Here is a 21,099-nt window from a genome sequence, read left to right as displayed (position 1 = left end):
CCAATCTCCACAGGAGCGCTTTAGGACCTGCCTTTGAACTTGTATTTCTGGGGAGCGTGTTTATCTGCAGTTTCCCAAGCCAGTGCCCACAGAGGGCTGTTATCAGTGGCACTGTGTCAGACGCAAGTGGTGCAGGCTTGGGATCCGGGACGGGCGGTGCACTTTGAAAATGCCTCTGCCGTGGGCCACAGGGACTCTCTGGGCCCTGAGGTTTTGTTTTCCTCTGATACCTGTGATCTGTTGCCTTTCCAGGACAGGTGTTCTGCCTTCCTGCCAAGGGGGCAAGGAGGAGGTGTCTGTAGGTGGGGGTTGAGGGCAGTACTGAGCCAGGGCCTCCCTGGGAAGGTGCGACATTAGGGAGGCCGTGTGAGTCTCTTCCTTGAGTTGGAGAGAGCATAGGATTGGGGGCAGGCTCCTCTGATTCCCGGGCCCACCACTGTCCCTTATTCACTCTGTGTCCAACTCTGGACCTCAGCCTCAGCCTTATCCTAAAATGAGCACAATGGTCACTGCTTCACTGTGTCACCGTGATGATTAAGTGAATTGAAGATGAGAAAGCTGAGGTGCAGGGAGGTACAGTGACATATCCAGGGTCACACAGCTAGGAAGTGATGGAAACCGGATTCCAACCCAGGTCTCTCACTCAGGTGGAGCACCCAGCCCCAGGCTTCCTTCTGCTGTCTTGCCACCTACCTGCTCCATGACCTTGGGTGAGGCTACCTTTCCTTCTTCCCCAGGCCATGAGGAGGCTGCAGGGGGAGGTTATTGCCAGAGGCCCCGCGAGCCTGGTTCTTGGATGCGTTGTGTTGGCTCCAGAAAGCTCTTCCGCGAGCTGAATACCCGGGCGTCAGTGCCAGGGCATGATTACAGCAGGTCCCACGTGCCTCTCGGGAGCGTCCCTCGGGCAGCCTCCCAAGAGCCCAGTTAACTGGGGTCGTGTGTTTGTACGAATCTCTCCGTGAGTTACAGATGTCAGCTTTCTCAGGGAGGCCGGCTGCTAAGCAGAGGCTGCTGGCGGGGCTTCTGCAGGAAGGGGGTTTCTTAAAGGGAACAGGTTGGAAACATCTGGCGGGGGAATGTGTGCGACAATTACTTCCTGCTGCTGAAGCACATTGTATGTGCTCGGCTGAAAACTGTTATTTTTGCGTGTTTCCTCCTGAGCATTGATCAGAGGCAGCTGCTGACAGTTAAAAAATGTGTGTGTGTGTGTGTGCATGTCTATTTGTGAAGGAGTAAGTTTCTAAATTTGGTACCTAACGAGTGAAAAGTTAGTGTTTGTGTTTTGGGGGCATCAGGGTCTGTAGTAGGATTCCTGGTTAGTTTATTGACAGTAAACCTTAATGACAGTCTTCTTCAGAGAACTTCTTACATTACTTCATTTGACCTTTGCACCGTGTTTTGTTTTGTTTTGTTTTGTTTTTTACACCTTACCTGTATACTTTAATGCAGATTGCAGACTGGTGGCCTGGGGCCAGAAGTAGCCCAGAAATATGTTTCATGTGGCTCACCCAGTGCTGGCCCATAGATGGATGAGTGTCTTTATTTTTTAAGTGTCGGAGAGTTGTCAGCATGTGAACATTGGGATATTTCACATTAAAAGAAAAAAATGCTCATTTCTGGCTTTTATGAGGAAAACTGTAAAAGTGTTGGCAACGGGGTCCAGGTTCCAGTATCACAAAAACTGCCTGGATCTGGGTAGCAGTTGCCCACTGTAGAAAGACCTCAGCTTGAACCTGGGTTCTTCAGCCTTTCATGTAGCCAGCCTGGCCTCTGGAGACATGTGAGTTTGGGAGCCCTTTGTCTGATTTGTCCTCTTTATGTCATGGTGGAGGCACAACAAGGCTTGTGATCCCCAGTTTGCAGAAGAGAAAGACAAGATTCAAATAGTATAAGTGACGTAACTGGTCACAGAGCCAGTAAGTTGAGGCTAGTCCTTTTTTTTTTTTTAATGTTTATTTATTCTGAGAGAGAGACCAAGCACATGTGTGCAAGCAGGGGAGGGGCAGAGAGAGAGAGAGAGAGAGAGAGAGAGAGAGAGAGAGAGAATCCCAAGAAGATTCTGCACTGTCAGTACAGAGCCCGGCTTGGGGCTTGAACTCACAAACTGCAAGATCATGACCTGAGCTGAAATCAAGAGTCAGGTGCTTAACCAACCTAGGCTCCCCAAGGCCAGTCCTTTTTGACTATAAGCCCAATGTACTTTTTGGGGAGGCTGGGCAGAGGGTGAGGGGAAATGGTTACTTGGAAATACAAACATATAGACCTATGGCTCTTGAACAAACTCCCTTAAGTTTATATCCACGTGATTTATATTGTGGCTCTGTCTGAGCCCAAGAACGATTTACCTTGTTTCTCTGTGTTTTTAGGTACTCTGAATTTGAGGTCCACCCCATCTAATGAAGTTTGCTCCAGCTGTGTGAGGGGCTGCCGTAGGTTTGTTTGTTAGAAGTGATGTGAGCACAGAGTGCATTTTGTTTTCTGCCTTGGGCTTCCTGGCATGTCAGGAAAACCCAGAATGTGCCTTCTTGTTACCGCGGGAGTGTTAGGAATCTACGGTGAGAGGCAGGACGGCTTTCCAGCAGAAATGGCACATACCGCATTCCCTTGTCTGAGGGGGCCTCAGAGGCATCTATCTGGGGGCATTGCTAGAAAAGAGAGGGCCTGTGTGAGGGCCCTGAGCTATCTGGGTGAGGCAGTTCAGCCGAACACAGCCCCCGGTGCCTGTGAGTGCAGGGATGACCCTTTGTCAGAGCAGGAGTGGCCGTACCTCCCGCCCCACCGCCCCCCACTCCAGGGACTTTCCCTTAGAGGTTCCACATGGCTGCTGGTGTGGCAGTGGGGCATGGGGTGTGGGGCACAGAGGTGTGACAGCTGGTTCTGGGCTGAGAGTTCGCTCTCTTTGAGCCCTGGCTCCACCACGGTAACAGTAACGTTTCTTAACTTACTGAGCTCTTGGGGCATGCGTGCACTGTGCCCTTCTTATTTCTTCAGCATTGTAAGCAGTCTTACTGTGGTCATTTCGCAGGTGGGAAGACTGAGGCTCAGGAAGCATAAGCAACTTCCCAGGCCTGCAGAGGATGTAGGTGGCAAGACTGAGACTCAGATTTCTGATTCTCAAACCTGTGCTCTTAACTGCCATGCTTTATTGGCACCTTGGCAAGCCATCGAACCTCTTTGGGTCTCCATTTCCTCCCCTGGAAAGTGGGGATAATGTGTTCCTGGCATGCCAGCAGAGTACAGATAAGAAGGGCTCATCAGCTTTCAGACCCATTCTTCTTGCCTGTCCCCCTGGCTCTGGGCAGCTGTCAGGCATTGCCGCCTGCCGTGTTATCTTTCCCGCCGGGGTAGGCGGGGCTCCTCTGCTCCTGAGTGTCAGGGTTCGCCTGAGGAGGCAACCCTGTACGTCTGGAGCGTGCCTCCCTGTGTCTCCCTTGGCAATAGGAGAGGCAGCCGAGCCCTGCCCCAGCGAACAATGGGGCACATTCAGAAGGCAGCCAGGTGCCAAGCCAGAGGTGTTGAAGGGACATTTGATTAGTTTTAACCCTAGTGGTCAGGCTTTTGCTCTTTCTTTCTTTGTAGAAGTTAAGTGGGAAGGAAACAGGTGTGGCTTTCCTCTCCGTGCAGTTCACGTGGGCCTTCTGATTTTGGGCGTGAGTACACCTCTTCGACCCCTCTCCTATCCTCCGTCCTCTCCTGTCGCTGCGTAAGTCTGTGTCTCCCTCCTCACCTCCAGCCCCTGCTGTCTCTGTGCTGTGTGTGTCTCACTCAGCAAGTGCGATGAGAGCTGAGACTGAAGAATCCACGATTCCAAGGGACTGTCTTTCATCTTGTGCCATCTCTCCCAACCTCATCCCTGCCAGGCGGTCAGCCAGCTTTGGCTTGCACACCTCCAGTGAGAGGGAACTCACTTTCTTAGCTCAGCAGAGTCCTAGGTAATCTGCCATGGCTCAGGGAGGCTTAGAGGATTTCTTGAGTGCCCACTCTCCTTTTCAGGCTCCTCTCAAATCTTTCCTTTTCCAGAAAGTCTTTTCTGATCTTTCCAGTTAGAATTAATCTCTGTCTCTTGGAAATGCTTATAGAATTTAATTTGTACAGCTTTAGTGGCACGGATGTTAAAGTGCTATGTTTTGCCATTTCTCTAGGCAGAGGAAAGTAATGTTGAAGGAGCTTTCCCAGTAGGACAGCTCGTTGGGTGAGGTTCCAGCTGGAGAGAAGGGATACTAGAGAACTGCCATGTGGGCCTGGGCTTCCTCCTGTATCTAGAAAGTCCATCTCCAAACTTGGCCAGTGTATGTTATGTATTCTTTTCGTCCAGAGAATATGTTAGGCTTTGTGGGCCATATGGTCTCTGCGACGACTTCTCAACTCTGTCGTTGTAGTGTGAAAGCAGCCAGAGACAATACATAAATGAACAAGGGTGCTGTGTTCCAATAAAACTTTATTTGCAAAATAACAGGCAGCAGACGGGATTTGCAGGCTGTGGTTTGCTGACCCGTGTTCTAGTCTCTTCCTGGTGGATCAAATGACTTTAGTTGCTGTGTGACCTTGGGGGTGCTGAGGTCCTTCTCCCAGCATGGATGAATGGAATGTTATGGGTTGAATCATGTCCTCTAAAAGATATGTTGAAGTCCTAACCCCTGTACCTCAACATGTGACCTTATGTGGAACTAGGGTCATTGCAGATGTAATTAGTTAAGATTAACTAATTGCCGGTGTAGGGTGGGCCCTTAATCCCATATGATTGACTTAGGTCCTTACAAGAGGGGAGACACAGCAAGGGAAAGAGCCATGGGAAGACAGAGGAGGAGACCGGAGTGATGCTGGCATAAACCCAGGAATACCTCAGGCCACCAGCAGCTGGAAGAGGCAAGGATGCATCCTCCACCAGAGGCTTTGGAGGGAGCATGGCCCCACCAGCACCTTGATTTTGAACTTGTAACCTCCACAACAATGAGGCAATAAATTTCTGTTATTTGAAGCCACCTAGTTGGTGGTGCTTTTTTAAGGCAGCCCCAGGAAACCAATACATGGACCATTTTCCATTTTCTCATCAGATTGTTTTATGGGTGTTCATGAGTGTGTTGATGCATTGTGTTTGGGTAGAGGTGGATAAAACACTCTGCAAGGCAGGGATAATTGTCATAATCTCTTCTAGCTACTTCGATTCCCTTTTAACTCATGAAAAAAGCCTCTCTTCCTATGGAGGATTAGCATATTACCCTGCACGTATATATTCTTTAAAGCCACACTCCTTATTAACAGATCAGCCTTTTTTTAAAAACTTAGCCATTAGCCTGGAATTCCAATGAGTAAACATGGTGCATACTGCCTTTTATTTAGCCCTATTATCTTTCTTTTTCTGAGTTTTGACTACAGTGATTTCAACCACCTGTTTTTGTTCTGGGTCCCAACTCATTTGATTTGGAGGCTTACTATGTGTTAAGTACAGAGAATAGCCCTGCCTTCAGAGGGCTTGTAGTCTATAGAGGATATAGACAAGTACACAGTGATGTAGAACACAAGGCAGAGTGTACTTAGTACCGTGGGAGGGGTCAGCCTGGTGTTGTGAGGTGCTGGGAAGAGGAGGTCACACTGATTTAGGTCAGGAAGGACTTCTGAAAGGTGGTGACTTTTAAGGTGGCCCCAGGGAAGGATTGGGACCTCTCAGCTCACAGAAAGCGGGGAACCTATTTTAGGAACAGGGAGTATGCCTAAGTCACTGAACCTTCAGATATCAAATAACTGCAGGGAGGTAAGGGCCAGATCACAAGGGCTCTGCTGGGAGGCTGGGGAGGCTGGACTTCCAGAAATTGGGAAGCCATGGGCAGTTTTTGCACAAAAGATGATCTGAACAGAGGGGTGGCTCAGAGAAGTGGATATGGCAGTGCAGGAAGTAATGGAGGCTGTGGGCTACTTTGGAGGCTATGTGGGTGGAGTCCATTCATTTGTCCACTATACTCTGCTGTGGTCTGGACACCGTGCCAGGTAGTGAGGCCACCAAGAGGCATAACTTGCAGCCTCTGAGCATCAGATACTGATAATAGTAACTCCCATGCAGGCTACCTTTGCCCAACACAGTTTTAAGTACCTTACATAAAAGGTTTTCTTAGTTTTCACAGCAACCCAATGGTGTGCACACTGATATCTCCATTTTATAGAGGAGGACACTAAGCACCATGGAGAGGAAATGTCACACCCAAGGTCACATAGTTGGTCACTGATGGAACTGTGATTGGCCTGCAGGGTCCTGAGCCTTCACCACTAACCTTGACTCCATACACCCAACGGGTCATTTAGAATACAGTGAGATCTGTTTCTGGTAACTGCAGGTAAAAGTTCCATGTGAACACATAGGAGAGCAAATTAACCCAGATGGGCAGGGTGGGTGGAGCAGGAAGGCTTACTCAAGGAGGGAATCGTCACCTAAGTCTTTGAAGGTGAGTGGGGTAATTTAGCCAGGCAGGCAAAGGGCTGGGTGTAGAATGGGGAGCATAGGGATTTTCTGTGGAGGGGAAGCACAGTCCCAGAAAGGGGAAGACAGCATGGTGTGTTGAGGGCCTTCCAAGTTCAGTGTTGCTGGCCCCTAGTAAGTAAAGCCAGGAGTGGGCCTGGCAGAGGCTAGCGTATAGGTGGGGCCAGGTCCATGGACTAGACTCTGTGGTTGCCAGAGACATGAAGGGCGTTGGGCAGAGAAGTCTTGTGACCAGATTTGCTTTCTGATGGGACCAAGAGTTGGAAGAGATCCAGGAGGTCATTTTGTCAATTGCTGTCAGATGTCTGCATGCGAGGGCAGATGACACAGAGGAGCTCCCAGGACAGGACTCGTGAGGCCAGAGCACTCCAAGCATGGGACGTGACTCGGAAGGCTCAGCTAGTTGTTTAGCTGGTGTTTGGGTCTGTAGTTCTGCTTCATTCAATGTGTCATTCATCCATCGGATTTTGACTGAATGCTGAACGTGCCCAGGCTGGCTCTCTGCTAAGCACTTGACATTCCAGGAGGAAAGGACATGGTCTCTGCCCTTGAGGCCAGCTGGACCACTAGGCAGATAATTCCAGGGCAGTGGGATGCAAGCAGTCGGTGGAGTGGGCATTGGGCCCTGAGAGCACAGTAGAGGAAGCACAGTCTCCCTGCTGCTGCCTCTCTCCTTGCCCCCTCCCCACCTCACTCCCAGCCTTAAGAAGAAAACGATTTTTAACACTTATTTATTTTTGAGAGACAGAGCGTGAGCAGGGGAGGGTCAGAGAGAGAGAGGGAGACCCAGAATCTGAAGCAGGCTTCAGGCTCTGAGCTGTCAGCACAGAGCCCGACACGGGGCTCGAACTCACAAACCGTGAGCTCATGACCTGAGCTGAAGTCAAACGTTTAACCGACTGAGCCACCCAGGTGCCCCACTTCCAGCCTTGTAAAGCCACAGGCTTGCCTGGATTTGAATCCCAGCTCTGCCCTTTACTAGCTGTGTGACGTTGGGAGTTACTGAATCTCTTTGTGTCCTCTGTTTTAAAATGAGCACGGTAGTAGTATCTGCCTCAACAGATAGCCATCAGGATTAAATTAGTTCACGTCCACAAAGCAGTCAGGATAGTGCTTTGGCATACAAGAAGTGCTCCATAGATGCTCTTATTACTTTAGGTCCAGAATCCCTCAGCCTAAACCCTCTGTACAAGGCACATTTTAGGTTTCAGGATGATGTTAGTCAGGGTTCAATCAGGTGAGAGAAACCGCCCAGTTATCTAAACACTGAAAGCTTAATATAAAGAATTATGAACCCTGACAAGAGATTGCAGTAATGAAGGATTGACTGCTATGAAGTAACGAGTGCTCTAAATATAGCTTAAAGAATGTGGGGATAGCAGATGTAGGAGCAGTGGCTCCCCCTAGGGCTCAGGTAGAGCACCAAGGAGCACCCCCATCCCGGTTGTGATGGAATTCGAAAGGAAGATCCTCCCTCCTGGGGCTGAGATGGAGCACTCGTGGAAGAGGCCCCCAGACAGAGATCTTGGCTTCGTTGGGGAGGGCACAGCTGTGCTTCGCGAATGGTAGAGAAGCAGCGTGGTGCCACGCCAGTGACGGGTGCCGGGGACAGCTGTCCGTGGTGAGGCGCCTCCCAGAAGGCAGTCGGCTACAATACCACGGGAGTGGGTAACACGGGGAGGCTGCTGGCGGCTTGGTGCCGTTGCACACTGTGGCCGGACGATAGAAACGTTGTGTTTGCGGCTCTGGCTGGCCCTGTGCCAGAGACGTGGTCATCAGGCTTACGTGAGTTCGCTCCTCGGTGAGTCACAGACAGAAACTAGACCAGGTGGCGTGGTCACACAAAAGAAACTTTATTTGCAGCAAATAAGGAGATCACGGGGAATAACTTCCAAAGCCGTGAGCCCCCAGACAAGGGTGAATGGGTTGCTTTCACTCAAGGTTAGGATGACTTTTCATCGTTATGTAGAGGCGAACGTAAGGTCATGCCTATATGTACGTTGTACGCTATGTAAGTGCGTCTTGTGCTCCTCCTTGGGCGGAGATTTTAGTGTCAAGGGAGCTGCATGGGTCACTCCGCGGTCCGTCTGTACAGGTACAGGTCAGAGGTTAGGCTCAAACTGTTCTGTGTGGTCTGGGCCTCCAGAGCCCTTCGTCCGGGCAGTTGTCATTGCTTGAGAGGTGGCTTTGGTTTCCATCACCGGGTGCTATGCCTCTTGGGTCTTTTGCCTGAATTAAGAGAGAAGCTGCAAAAAAGAGCGTAAGGAAAAGTGTAGGACAGAGGTTGGTGGGTCCAAGCAGGTGAGCAGTAAAGGTCAGGTGTCGGGGTCCAGCAGGTAACAAAGTCATCTGTGCTGCCTGCCTGGCACATGTACCAGAACCAGGATAGAAAACATACAGGAAAACCCTTTCCTCCCACAGTGTCTCTCTAGCATCTTCGACCTGTCGCTGTGATTACTATTAACATCATGTTGTCTAGCGAGGGAGAAAATGTTTAAAGGGCCCAGATCTATTTTTGCACAGCAGACAGGGAAGGTGCATTTGTGGTTGGGAGGCAATAAACTGGTCAGGGGCACAAGAATCTTTCTGATTTAGGGAAGTTGATGCAGTGCATATATTATATTATGTAATAGCCCCATTGGGGTCTATGGGTAGCTCTCCATAACCAGAACATACTATTTTTTTTTTTCCTGTGGCAAAAATGTAAGAATATTCATGCTAAGTGGATAAAGAGCATAAGTAGCTTCGTGTCCATTCAGGCCAGGTTTTGTCACCAAATGAGTTATAAAAAAAAAAAAAAAAGTTACAGAAAAAGCTTTTGATCCTGAAATCGAGGCTAAGGGATGGTTGTGTCATGTGTTTTCATTACCTTTCTCTACACAGCAGCCAGAGGGGTCTTTTGGAAAATGTCCATTATGCCACTGGCTAAGGTAAAGACTAAACTTCACTCCAGGCCCCCTCCCAACACTCCCCTCCCTGCCACCCCTGCCCTCCATTCATACTGACCTTGAACAAGCCATCTTGTTACCTGGAGTGTTCTTCCAGTCTCCCCGCCACACCAACACACATGCACATGCACACACACATGCACAAATGGCTCGGCTAACACCGCCTCACGCTTCGGATCTCAGCTCAGGTGTCTTAACCTCAGGATAGCCTTCTGACCATCTTTCCCCCCACCCCCCAGCCCTCATCCTGGTTCAGGCCTTTTTTCTTTAACACACATCTTAGTTTGTGATCACACAAACTTGTAATTAGTGTGATTAGTTGATTACTGTGTCACCCTCTGAAACGGTGAGTGCCATGAGGTTGGTGGCTATGTCTGTTTTTCCCCCTCGTTATTTTATCCCCAGTGCTTTACACAATGCCTGACATGCAACATATTTGATGAAGGAGAAAATGAATGGACAGTCTTGGATTAGATCCCAAACCAGGCCAAAAAGAATTAGCTATAAAGGACATTACGGAAACTTAGGAACTGTAGATGAGCTGTTAGTATTGTATCAGTGTTAAATTTCCTGACTTTGGTATCCTTATTTTAGGAAATACATGCTAAAGAATTTAGGAGTAAGGGGTTATATGCCTTCACCTTTCTCTCAAATGTTTCAGGACAAAAAAAAAAAAAAATTGAAGTTTAGATAGCTTCGAGAGAGAATGATGAAACATGTAACAACAAACATGGATGAAAGATATATAGGAGTTCATCATGCTGTTCTTGTATCTTTTCTCTGAGTTCAAAGTTACTTCACAATAAGATATTGTAAAGAATTCAGTGAATAGAAACAAATGAACAAAAGGGAAAAGGGATGCTAGGAGGAGTGCTCTCCGAAGGGCTTGGTCACTCTGGGGAGCTCTGAGGGGGCTGTGTGGCTGGAGCATGGCCCTGGGGTTGGGGAGGGATCAGCTGGGGGTGGGGAAGGATTGGCTGGAGCTGGGTCCCTCATCTGGGCCGCAGGCCTGTGTGTTTTGAGGGGGTGAAGCACTGAGCTGTACGGCCAGCCTTAGCCTGAGTACTCCACATTCCCTCTCCTCTTCCCTATGGTGATTACTGAGCCAAAGCCTGAGTGGGTGAAGCCAGCCCATCTTGGGTCTTCCGTCTGATTTCTCTTTTAGTTTAATAATAGGGAAGCTCTCATCCAAGTATGAGGATTACTCCTCCTACCTGAAAACTACAACTTTCCTGTTGTCTGTTTGTTGTTAAGCCCACCACATGGTTCCTGTATGGGTTATATGTGGCTGTATAGCGGATTATCCCAAAATGTGGTAGCTTAACACAATGTTTATTACCGTGTGGTTTCTGTGGGTCAGGAATCTAGGCTCAGCTGGGTGGCTCTGGCTCATGGTGGGTCTCTCATGAGATTACAGTCAAGATGTTGGCCAGCTCTGGAGTCATCTGAGGTCTTGACTGGGGCTAGGGGATCTGCTTTCAAGAAGGCTCACTCTCATGGCTGTTGCAGGAGGCCTCAATTTCTCAACGCCTGGACCTCTCTGTAAGGAAGCTTGAGTGTCATTACTGCGTGGCAGCTAGCTTACCCCAGAACGAGTGATCTGAGAGTGAGAGCAAGCAGGAAGTCACAGTTCCTTGTGTGACCTAGTCTCAGAAGTTGCACGTTGTCGTGTATGCTTTGCTCTGTTAGTTGGATGTGAGTCACTAAGTTTAGCAGACCCCACCTCTTGAAGGGAGGAGTGTGAAAGAACTTGGGCACATTTTAAAACCACCACAGCTCCTGAGGGCCTACCGCGTGCTGGGCACTAGAGGTGGTTCAGGGGATCCAAGGCATGGACCACCGTCTGCCCTCCAGAAGTTCACATCTGCTTGGGGAGGTGAGACATGCTCGGAAATTGGTCATGAGAACCAAGATACTCCGTGGCAAGCTAAGTCCGAATGGGTAACCCAAGGGAGCTCTTTGGAACGCCTGAGCTGGGCCTTCGCAGATGAGCAGCTCCTACTTTGGCTCTTGACCCTGATCATGGCACTGTCATACAATGATAATGAATACTGATGGTAGCACTTGAGCATTTTCACCACGGTGGGCGCTGTGCCAAGGGGGACCGCCTCGTGGCGCATCTCCATTTGTGAGTAGCATTCCTTGGAATCGTGCAGTAGGACAGCCCTGGTGCCAAGTGCTTCATTTCTGTAATCTCATTTATGCTTTGAATTGCCCTGTGGGATTGCTATTATTATCCCCATTTTACAGATTACGCAAGTAAAGTTTAGAGAAATTAAGTGACTTATGTAAGATCCTACAGCTAGTAAGTGGCAGAGGGCTTAAGACCACAGGTCCCTGTAGGTTTAAATTCCAGCTTCTGTACTTTCAGAGCTTTAGAGTCCTGAGTAACAGACTTTAACCTCTCTGCGTGTCCGTTACCTCCTCTGTAACATGCATATAAAACTGCTTAATGTTCCCAGTGTAGTGCCTGGCGTGTGGTAAGCATTAACTACTGCTGCTGTTATCAGCTCACAGTCAAACACACAGCTGTGCTGTCCCCTCAAGTTCTTTGCGTTAGTTTGTTATAAAGGGTTGAAATGGGAGAAGCATGTGGTAACTACAGCCGCCCTCTTCATGTGCAGGGTTTACAAATTTGCAAGGACAAAGAACTTGTCCAGGCTGAACATGCAGTGCGTCTTTAGTGACTGATTCTGCCATTTCCAGTGTCTGCTTTCTTCCATGAAGATGTGGATGCTTCGGGGGACACCTGCCCAATCCCTCCTCTGCACAGGCCCAGACGGTGGCCAAGCTGGGTTTTAGGAAGCTGAACGTGAGTTGGCAACTTTCTTTGGAAGTGCTTTCCCCGTTGAGAGGCGAGGAGCACCGGACTGAATGCCAGTTAGGATATAAGTCTGTGCCGTGGGCCCTTGAGCCAACTATTAAACCTTTCTGGGCTCCAAGGGCCTTCCCTCCAGGGTTGTCCGTCAGAAAGAAGATGGAGAAAGTGTGTTTTGAAAACCGTGAAACTCTGGTGCAAGGCTCTGGGCCTCTTCATTCCCTTCCAACCATTTGAGAAATTGTGGCTTCTTTAAGCAATTGGTATACTGAAAGGCCGTGTGATGGGAGTCACTTCTTCTACCCACACCCTCTTTACTAAAACATTTTTGAGCAAAATCAGTTTCGATTTGAATTCTGAGGATCAAATCAGCCTCTAAACAAAATCAAGGACCAGGTGGTGCTCTTTTTGAAAATTCAAACCCCATAACCAACTTGGGGGACTTATCTTTTGAAATTAATCTTTTTTTCTTCTTTTAATGAATGGGCATTTGTCGACTGCGCCAGTTCATTATGGAATTCATCCGAATGTTTCATTCACTGTGATCTCAGAGGCAGTGTGTGCTCACTCACCACCCGTGGGAATGACAGAACCCACTTCGAAAAAGAAAAAAAATCTTCCTCCCTTCATTTCCTCACTTTAGACTAAAACACTTCCTTTTTTAAACTTAAAAAAGGGGACTAATTTTCTCTTGTTAAAATTCGGATATGCATGAGCCTTTTTTTTTTTTTTTTTTTTTTTTTGCAAAATTATTGCACATCTCTGTATATTCATTACCCAAGGAGGTTATGAGTAAGCCCTCCCTGGATCCTCTGGTGGCGCAAAGTGATGGGAGGGGGTTCAGTCAGTTATCTGTATAAGAGGCTCGCTCTCAGTGTCTCTCCTCCATTTTCCCATTGTTAGACTGTACTTACCAGAAGACAGAAAGAGGAGAGGTTGAGGGAAGAGGAGGAGGAGGAGGAGGAGGAGGAGGAGGAGGAGGAGGAGAAATGTCAGAGAGAAGCCTGGAGCTGTCAGCTCTCTAGCTGTCTGACCTCAGAACAATTGCTTAAACTCAGAGCCTGGTCCCACCTTTAAAATGGGGATAATGACAGTAATAGCTGCGTTGCAGGGCTGTGGCGATGATTATCTGAGAAAATCTGTGCGGGAAAAGTGGTTTTGTAAATGCCATTATACCGTTATTGGTACTGAGATATGATTGCGCACATGTATAACTTGTACGGGTTTTTAAATATAAGTTTTACAAGGGTTGCTTTTATTTTTAGACGCAGTTTGAGTTGGAAGGGAATCTTAGGAATCCTTTAGTATGCCGTCTCACCGTGGGGGAGGAACCCCCTCTGTGGCAGCCTTTGGCTTGAATAGCTCCAGGGATGGGGAGGTCACCACTTCTCCCTCTTCTTTCTCCCAATCATCCCAGTTTTGTTCTTCAAGCTATAGGACATGCCAGTGATTTTCTTTTCCCTAAGATAGACAGCAAAAGAATAATGTCGTGGTTAAAAATGAGTAAGCATGCCGTGGCATGCGTTACGCAGATCTGCTGTCTGTACACTTTGTGGCTGGAGGTATGTCAGCCAGTCTCCAAAGTATTTGAGTTGCTTGTTTGGGGGATCTGGTATTCTCCGTACCAGAAGCTCCTGAGTTATCAGGACTGAGCCTGCAGCCCCAGAGCAGGAAGACCACCTGGCAGGGCCCTCTTAGTTCTGTGTGCCTGAATGCCTTTCTCTTTTTCAACTGGTGTGGTTGTTTTGTTTTGTTTTGTTTTAGCTATAGGTAGATACGGATTTATCTCAGAAGGTACAGTCTGGCCGCAATTGTTTCCTTCTCTTCTTCTTCTCCTCACTTCCCCTTCTGAAAGGGGAAGCCCGGGGTCAGCACTTGGTGGAAAGCCTGTTTACTTTACGCCTGCTCCTGCCCCTGGGGTTTTCATTCCTCCCCGTGCAAGATGTAATGGTGAGGAGGCCGAAGCTGGGGCTGGAAAGACCTCAGACACCATCCCGGTGAACACTTTACAGACTGTCTCTGGAGGTCTTCAGGGATTCTGTAAACGTGGTTTCACCTTGTGTTGACTCTTTCTAAACTACAATAATAGAAAACATGTTTTTAAATCATTTACATGTATTATGTACTACATTTTTACATGTCGGAGGTCACCAGTTTATTCTTCCAGCATCTGTTTAATTGAAGAGAATCCTGAAATTATAGGGCAGGCTGTGTTAAAAAAAAAAAAAATACATCTACTTATTCATCAAATGTATCTGCTATTTATTATATCAAAAAAGTTTTCTCAGCATTGAGTAACTAAAGCAAAAGAGAGAAACGGTACTTTGAGGCAGATGTAAGCTGTAAGCTCTTGTCTCTCACTCCTGAGGTCAGATTATGTTGATCAGAAAACCACATTGTCCTCATTGGTTGACTTTACATTAAGGACATATTATTGGTTTGAAAAGTTAAAATGTATAATAACAAAATGCAACTGAGTTAATAAAAGGCTTCACTCACTGAAAACCTACCACCCTTTCACAGAACACATCCGTTAGAGTATTTGGGACCCTCTTCTAGTCCACCATTGCTTACCTCTTAAAGTATGCCCCAGGTCATTTAGGTAACATGATATTTGCATAGAAGAAGGCCTACTGGCAACTCTATTTTTATTTTCATGTTTATGGCTGAGCACCTGCTTTTTACTATTGAGTGGACCCTGGCAGATTTTTCACTTCTAGATTTTGTTGAACCATGACCTGTGCTCATGAGTGAGAAATTCTTCTTCTGCCCAATCCCAGATGGTCATGCTTTTATTATAAGCCCATAACATTTTACCCCCTGTCCCATTTTTTCCCCCATGTGCTCAGAGGCCTCTTGGGCAATGTGCCCATAAAAATCAGTCCAGCGCTGTGGAACACCTAGAATGATACAGAGATCACCCCTCACCCCTAAGCCTCCTTGAAGCCAAGCAGCCCCCATTTCCTTCCTGTTCACTCACTGGATGTCTTTTCTGCCTCTCAGTCTGTCTGGCAGAGCTCTGTGACCCCACTCCTGTTGTTCCCCTTTTTTGTGAACCACAGTGGCTTCAGCCTGAAGTTCTCGATGCTGATGGATCCCAAGATTTGGTTAGAACCCTGTCCTTTGTGGAAAATGAGGGTATCACCCCACCTTCCCTGCTCACAGAGTGTGTTGTAAGGGCAGGGGGGCAGTGCTGGTCGTGGAGTGCTTGTTGCCATGGGAATCCGAGGTTCTGCTGCCTCTTCCCAGTGGAACTGGTGTCTGTGCACTGCCCCAGCCCTGTCTGCTGCTATGTTCCCTTCTCTCTCATCCCAAGAAGGCAGGTAGTAAAGGAGATGGAGGGAGTCCCAGCTTGCCGTGCCACTGTCCCTTCCTCCTCCTCCTCCTCCTCCTCCTCCTCCTTCTTCTTCTTTTTTTTAAAGTTTTATTTATTTCTTTATTGAGGGGCAGAGAGAGTGAGAGCACACCAGCTGGGGAAGGGCGGAGAGAGAGGGGGAGAGAGAGACTCCTAAGCAGGTTCCATGCTGTCAGCACGGAGCCCATCAGCGGGACTTAAATTCACAAACCATGAGATCATGACCTGAGCTGAACTCAAGAGTTGGACGCTTAGCCTACTGAACCGCCCAGGCGCCCCTTACCTTCTAAGTGCAGTAAAATCAGGGAAGGGTCCTACACATACACACAGAGCGAGCACATCCCTCCTTTCCCTGTATTCAAAATAAATCTGGGGAAGCAGCCTCTCCCTCAAACACCAGCCCCGCCTCAAGCAAAACAGGCTCAGCAGTCAGAAAGGCCTAGATTTGAATCACTGTGTCACTTGTCATCGTTGTGTGAAACTTAACCGTCTTGGGCCTTCGTTTTCCCACGTGGGAAACGGAGAGAATGGTCACCAACCGCATACACCAACTGCTGGAGATTCATTGTGAGACTGTCACTTTGTTAGGGCTTAAAAATAGCTGTTAATTCTTTGGTGATAAGTAGTGTCTAGAGGCTGGTTTCCCTTCTGCAAGTAAGCTGGGCGGTTTAACTGACCTGACGGGCCCCAGATGGACATGTCGGGAGTGGGGAAGAGGAAAAGGAGCACTCTATGTGGTTTGCCCCACCCCCTCCTCCTGGCTCCCTTCCACACCCCAGCACCCCAACCGCCATCCCCTGTTCCATCAGGAGCAGGGTTACTCCCACTGCCCAAGAGCTGCGCAGCGCCAGCCTTCTCGGCGTGGGCATTTTCAGCCCAGATGACATTTCCTCACAGGCTTGCGGCATCTTCCCCTCCCCACCTCGTAGTCCCCTCATTTCAGAAGCCCTCCGGGGACTTCAAGATGAAACACTTCCACCCTGGGTAGATCGTTTTCATCGAATTCTCCAGCTTGTGGTCTCCACTGTTGAGGAGAGACATTTTAATTAATTACAGGCCCCATGGGCTCAGGGATCAATAGCAGTAAAGAGCCGTGGAATGAATTCCTAGCCTCTGCTCCGTTTCCCACTGTCTCTGCACCCTTGCACCAGGTGCACAAGCCCTGTGGGCCTCAGTTGCCTGTTCTCTGCAATGGGAGTGCCTATTTCCCAGGAGTGCTGGGAGCCCCCGCAGCAAGGTGTGGGGATCAAAAGTGTTGAAAACTGTAGTGTGCTGGCCACAGGTAAATTATTACTAAGAGCGTATGTGTATTCCCAAGGGGCAAGCATGAGGGATGTTTCTCTTCAGAGCCATTTCTTCCTCTTGTTCCTTGATACCTTAAGACCAGCTGGCAGGTTCCGTCTCCCTTTCTGAGTGTGAGAGAAGCAAGCAGCCCAGACAGAATTAGGCAGGTGGGTATGTGGGTGGAGTGTGGGTTCCTCCCGTGAGGAAAAGTGATCATACAAGTGGGACCTGGGATAAGAAGTCAAAAGCCTCAGCTTTTCCCTGGGAATTGGGGTCTCCAGCTGTTCTGACATTCACTACACTGACCACTTCTAGCCCTGAGCCTTCACAGCCAAGAAAGAAGCCTTGTTTATTCCAGACTCTGCTTCCTTCTTCCTGCTTTCTTCTTGCAGCGTATTCTTGACACAGCAGCCCAGGTGATCTTTCTAAAACACAAGTCTGATCATGTTCCTTTCCTGCTTAGAACCCTTCCATGGCTGCCTGTAGCCTTGAGGCTAAAATCCAGAATTCTTGGTGTCGCTGTTTGGGCCCTTATGACCTGGCCCCTGCCACCTTCTCCAGTGTCCATTTCCGGCTCTCCCTCCAGTCCCCTCGGGTCTAAGCCAGAGCCCATCCACTCTGGCTCTGGTTCTCAGGCCTTGAGCATGCTACCAGTTTGGGCTTTCCAAAGCCAGGTCCTCTACATGCTACTGAAGGCTCTGCTGAGACATCACCTCCCCCAGTAAACCTTCCCTGACCACCCTGCCTTCCTCAGTCTGGGTGGGTTCCCATGGCAGCCTGTGCATTTATGGGTGTTATGGCCCCAGCCACATCCCAGGACCCACATCCATTTCCGTGGAAACCTCTCCTTGTCTACCACCCCCATCCCTGCATGAGCTCCTTGAGACCCAGGCCTGTGTGACTGGTTTACCGTCATACCCCCATGGCCCTAGCACACCTCCTGCCACAGAGTGCGTGCCAAATAATGGGATGGAGGGGCGCCTGGGTGGCGCAGTCGGTTAAACGTCCGACTTCAGCCAGGTCACGATCTCGCGGTCCGGGAGTTCGAGCCCCGCGTCAGGCTCTGGGCTGATGGCTCAGAGCCTGGAGCCTGTTTCCGATTCTGTGTTTCCCTCTCTCTCTGCCCCTCCCCCGTTCATGCTCTGTCTCTCTCTGTCCCAAAAATAAATAAACGTTGAAAAAAAAAAGAATAATGGGATGGAGAAATGGCTTGGGATGTTATCGTTAGATGAGAAGCCTGGGGGGGATCAGAGTCGCCTGGGCACTTGTCAGACACCAGCTTCCTGGCCTCATCCCACCCTCCAGGATGCAGAATTTCTGCGGGTCTGCCAGGGAATCTGCAAGTGCACACCCAAGTGGTTCTCATGCAGATTTGAGGACCTCTCAGTGATCTCCTTCAAGCCTGGCATTTTACAAAACAGGAAAGCTAGATCCAGAGACAGATATAGTAAGTGATTTCTGTAGATCTCAATCTCTCTCTCTCTCTCTCTCTCTCTCTCTCTCTCTCTCTCTCTCTCTTTCTCTTTCACATGCATACACGCACACACATACACACACTTCTCTAAGACATAAAAAAGAAAGAAAATAAAGGCCCAGTGCTTTTTCTACTCCTGAAATGTTGATCTTCAAGAAAGCCACAGGAAGCACAGGAGAGAGAATTTTTGTTTTTGTCTTTGTTCTGCCCTGAGGTCTGAACTAGGGAATTTTGGCATATTTTTTCATTTCCTTTCCATAAAAAGTATGCAACCTCAGAATATGGGGTACTTATTTTTAAAATTCAAAACAATTACTTTCACTCCAAGACTTATGTAATTTTTTGCAATGTTGGAAATCCCTGATGTTTCATTTTTCTGGTTCAGAAATGATTTGTAGAGAGTATGAATTATCCTGCCTGATGCCACGAGGTCTATTTTTATCCATATGAGGATGTTGAGACTAAACCCGACAGAACATATTTACCATTGCTTATAGTACTCGGTGATGCTGCCTCTCTTTAGAGCTTGCCAGAGAGAAACCATGTAGGAACATGTGTTCATAATTAATTTGACCTGCTTAGTAGGACAAAATGGGGAGGAAGGATCCACCAGCTCCACATGTGGCAGAGATAAAGTGGAACATGCTCAGAGGAAAGTGCTGGAATGCCAAGGGATGAGGAAATGTTTCTAAAGGGAAGGGCTGAAGACCCTGGACATTTAGGTTTTCATAGAAGGACCAGTGGCTGTGTCTGAAAGGCTTGAATGGCAGGGAGCATGAAAGGAAAGCGGAACCCTGGCTTGAGGGTGGGAGAGACCTTCCGTTTGAAGGTGTAAGCAAGAGCATTCTCCAAGGTGATGGATGAGAAGTGCATGAGAACATGCATCAAGAGAAGTGTTTAAGGTGGGGGCCATCTTACAGGCCTGTCACCCAGTGTCCTGGTGAGGGGTAGTCTGGACCAGGTGAAGTCCAAGTGCCCTTCTCACTGATCTGAGAGCAGACTAGAACGCCCACACGCCCCAGCCTGTGACATAAGTGAGTGAAGGGTTCTGTGGCTGGGGCTGTGGGCAAGTGGGAAGGGGTTTGTTCCTTCCTCAGCTCCAGCTGTTGCTTGGGAATGCGGGTCCAGTCAGGCCAGGTCTTTGGGTTTTTTTCAAGAAAAGTTAGATTTCTGGATTTTTTTTTTTTTTTAATATGGCCTCTCCTGAGTTTTAAATATTGTGTGAGCTAAATAAAGCCATCTGTGCCCGCTGGGTCTTGGCCATGGCCTGCCAGTCTGACCCCTCTGTTCCAAGAATCTCAGGTTTGTGTGCACCTCAGGCTTTCAGGCAGGGGTGAAATGAGTGAGGTGGGCAGGGTAGGGATTATCTCTCCACCCAACAGATGGGGAAACGAGGATGCCTGGAAGTACAAGGTAATAGCAGACGAGGGCTAAGGCAACAAAGAGGGCAAGGAGTTTCTTCCCTGCTGGTTGCAGTGACATTTCATTTTTAAGCTTTTCTTTTAAAATAATGTTGGATAAAGGGTGCCCTGGGAGTGCTCAGTATTTCTTGGGGGTAGGGCCAGAGCAGGGGATTCGGCCTCCCTGAGTCACTTTCCCTTCCCCTCCCTACACTGCTCCTGGAGCACCTCTTGCACTGAGGTGTCTGTGAATGCCCCCCCCCTCCCCCCCCCCCCCCCCCCCCCCCCCCCCCCCCCCGGGGTGTGCCTGCTCAGCCTGCACACCCATGCCTGGAGCCATGCAAAAGCTCTGCCTCTGCTTTCCCCCAAGGATCTGGGACATCCAGCCATACCTGAAATCTCCCATTACAGCTCTCTTCTTGGGTGAAGACTCCACAGGCACCCAGGAAGCTCTTTGAAAATGCACACAGGAAAAGAAAGAAAAAAGGCCACAGGAATGCAACCTGACAACTGTCTCAGCCTCCAAGTGTTGGATTGCCATGGACTCAGCCGCTGAGTAAATTAGCTTTGCCACGAAGGCAACCACAGAACGCTGGTCCTCTCCAAGCCACATTTATGGTGCTCCCCGCTGCGATTTGAGGCCTGTCTGCCGAGCTTCCTGCCTCTTGGCCTTCCGCCGCTCTTTGTGCTGAGGCCATGCTTCCAAGAGCAGCTTTCAGACCAACTTTAGGTTTTGCTTACTTTGCCGGTGAACATCCTGCTCGTTTTATTTTGTGGTTGGTTTTTATAAGGAAAAAAAAAAATTTAAGTACATATTTTTCAGACAACTGTGTTGAGGGGTATTTGAGATACAATAAATTGCACACTTTTGAAAGTGTGTAACTTAATCCATTTTAACATATGTATAAACTTTGTGAGACTACCATCGAAATCATAATAAATATTTCTATCATCCCCGGAGGGTTCTTTGTGCCCTTTTGTCTTTTTAATTTTTTTAATTTTTATTTTATTTTTGAAAGAGAGAGAGAGAGAGAGAGAGCACGAGCCCCAGTGGGGGAAGAAGAGAGAGAGAGGGAGACCACAAGATCCGAATCAGGCTCCAGGCTCAGAGCTGTCAGCACAGAGTCTGACCAGGGGCTCAAACTCACAAACCCTGAGGTCATGCATAACCTGAGCAGAAGTTAGATGCTTAACTGACTGGGCCACTCAGGCACCCCTCTTTGTGCCCTTTTGTAACTAGTCCTTCCCTCTGTCTCCATGCAGTCACTGACCTGCTTTCTTTCTAGATGAGCTTGTGTTTTCTAGAAATTGCATAGAACTTCACCCAATGTGTGTTCCTCTTTGCCTG

The 21,099-nt window shown here is 48.6% G+C and overlaps 1 protein-coding gene and 1 long non-coding RNA gene across 2 annotated transcripts in view; both read left to right on the top strand.

Moving 5' to 3' along the window:
• Positions 1 to 21,099, top strand: part of GALNT10 (polypeptide N-acetylgalactosaminyltransferase 10) — a 223,165-nt gene that overhangs the window by 8,676 nt on the left and 193,390 nt on the right. The gene's annotated exons all lie outside the window — the stretch shown is intronic.
• Positions 2,032 to 20,711, top strand: LOC123379832. Its single transcript, XR_006584708.1, has 3 exons — positions 2,032 to 11,296; positions 12,127 to 12,232; positions 20,122 to 20,711. It is a non-coding gene; the product is annotated as an uncharacterized LOC123379832 (long non-coding RNA).

This window comes from Felis catus, chromosome A1, assembly GCF_018350175.1.
Source record: "Felis catus isolate Fca126 chromosome A1, F.catus_Fca126_mat1.0, whole genome shotgun sequence".
NCBI classification, from domain to species: Eukaryota; Metazoa; Chordata; class Mammalia; order Carnivora; family Felidae; genus Felis; species Felis catus.
The sequence above is the reverse complement of the archived record's forward strand: the minus strand, read 5'-3'. Positions and strand labels throughout refer to the sequence as shown.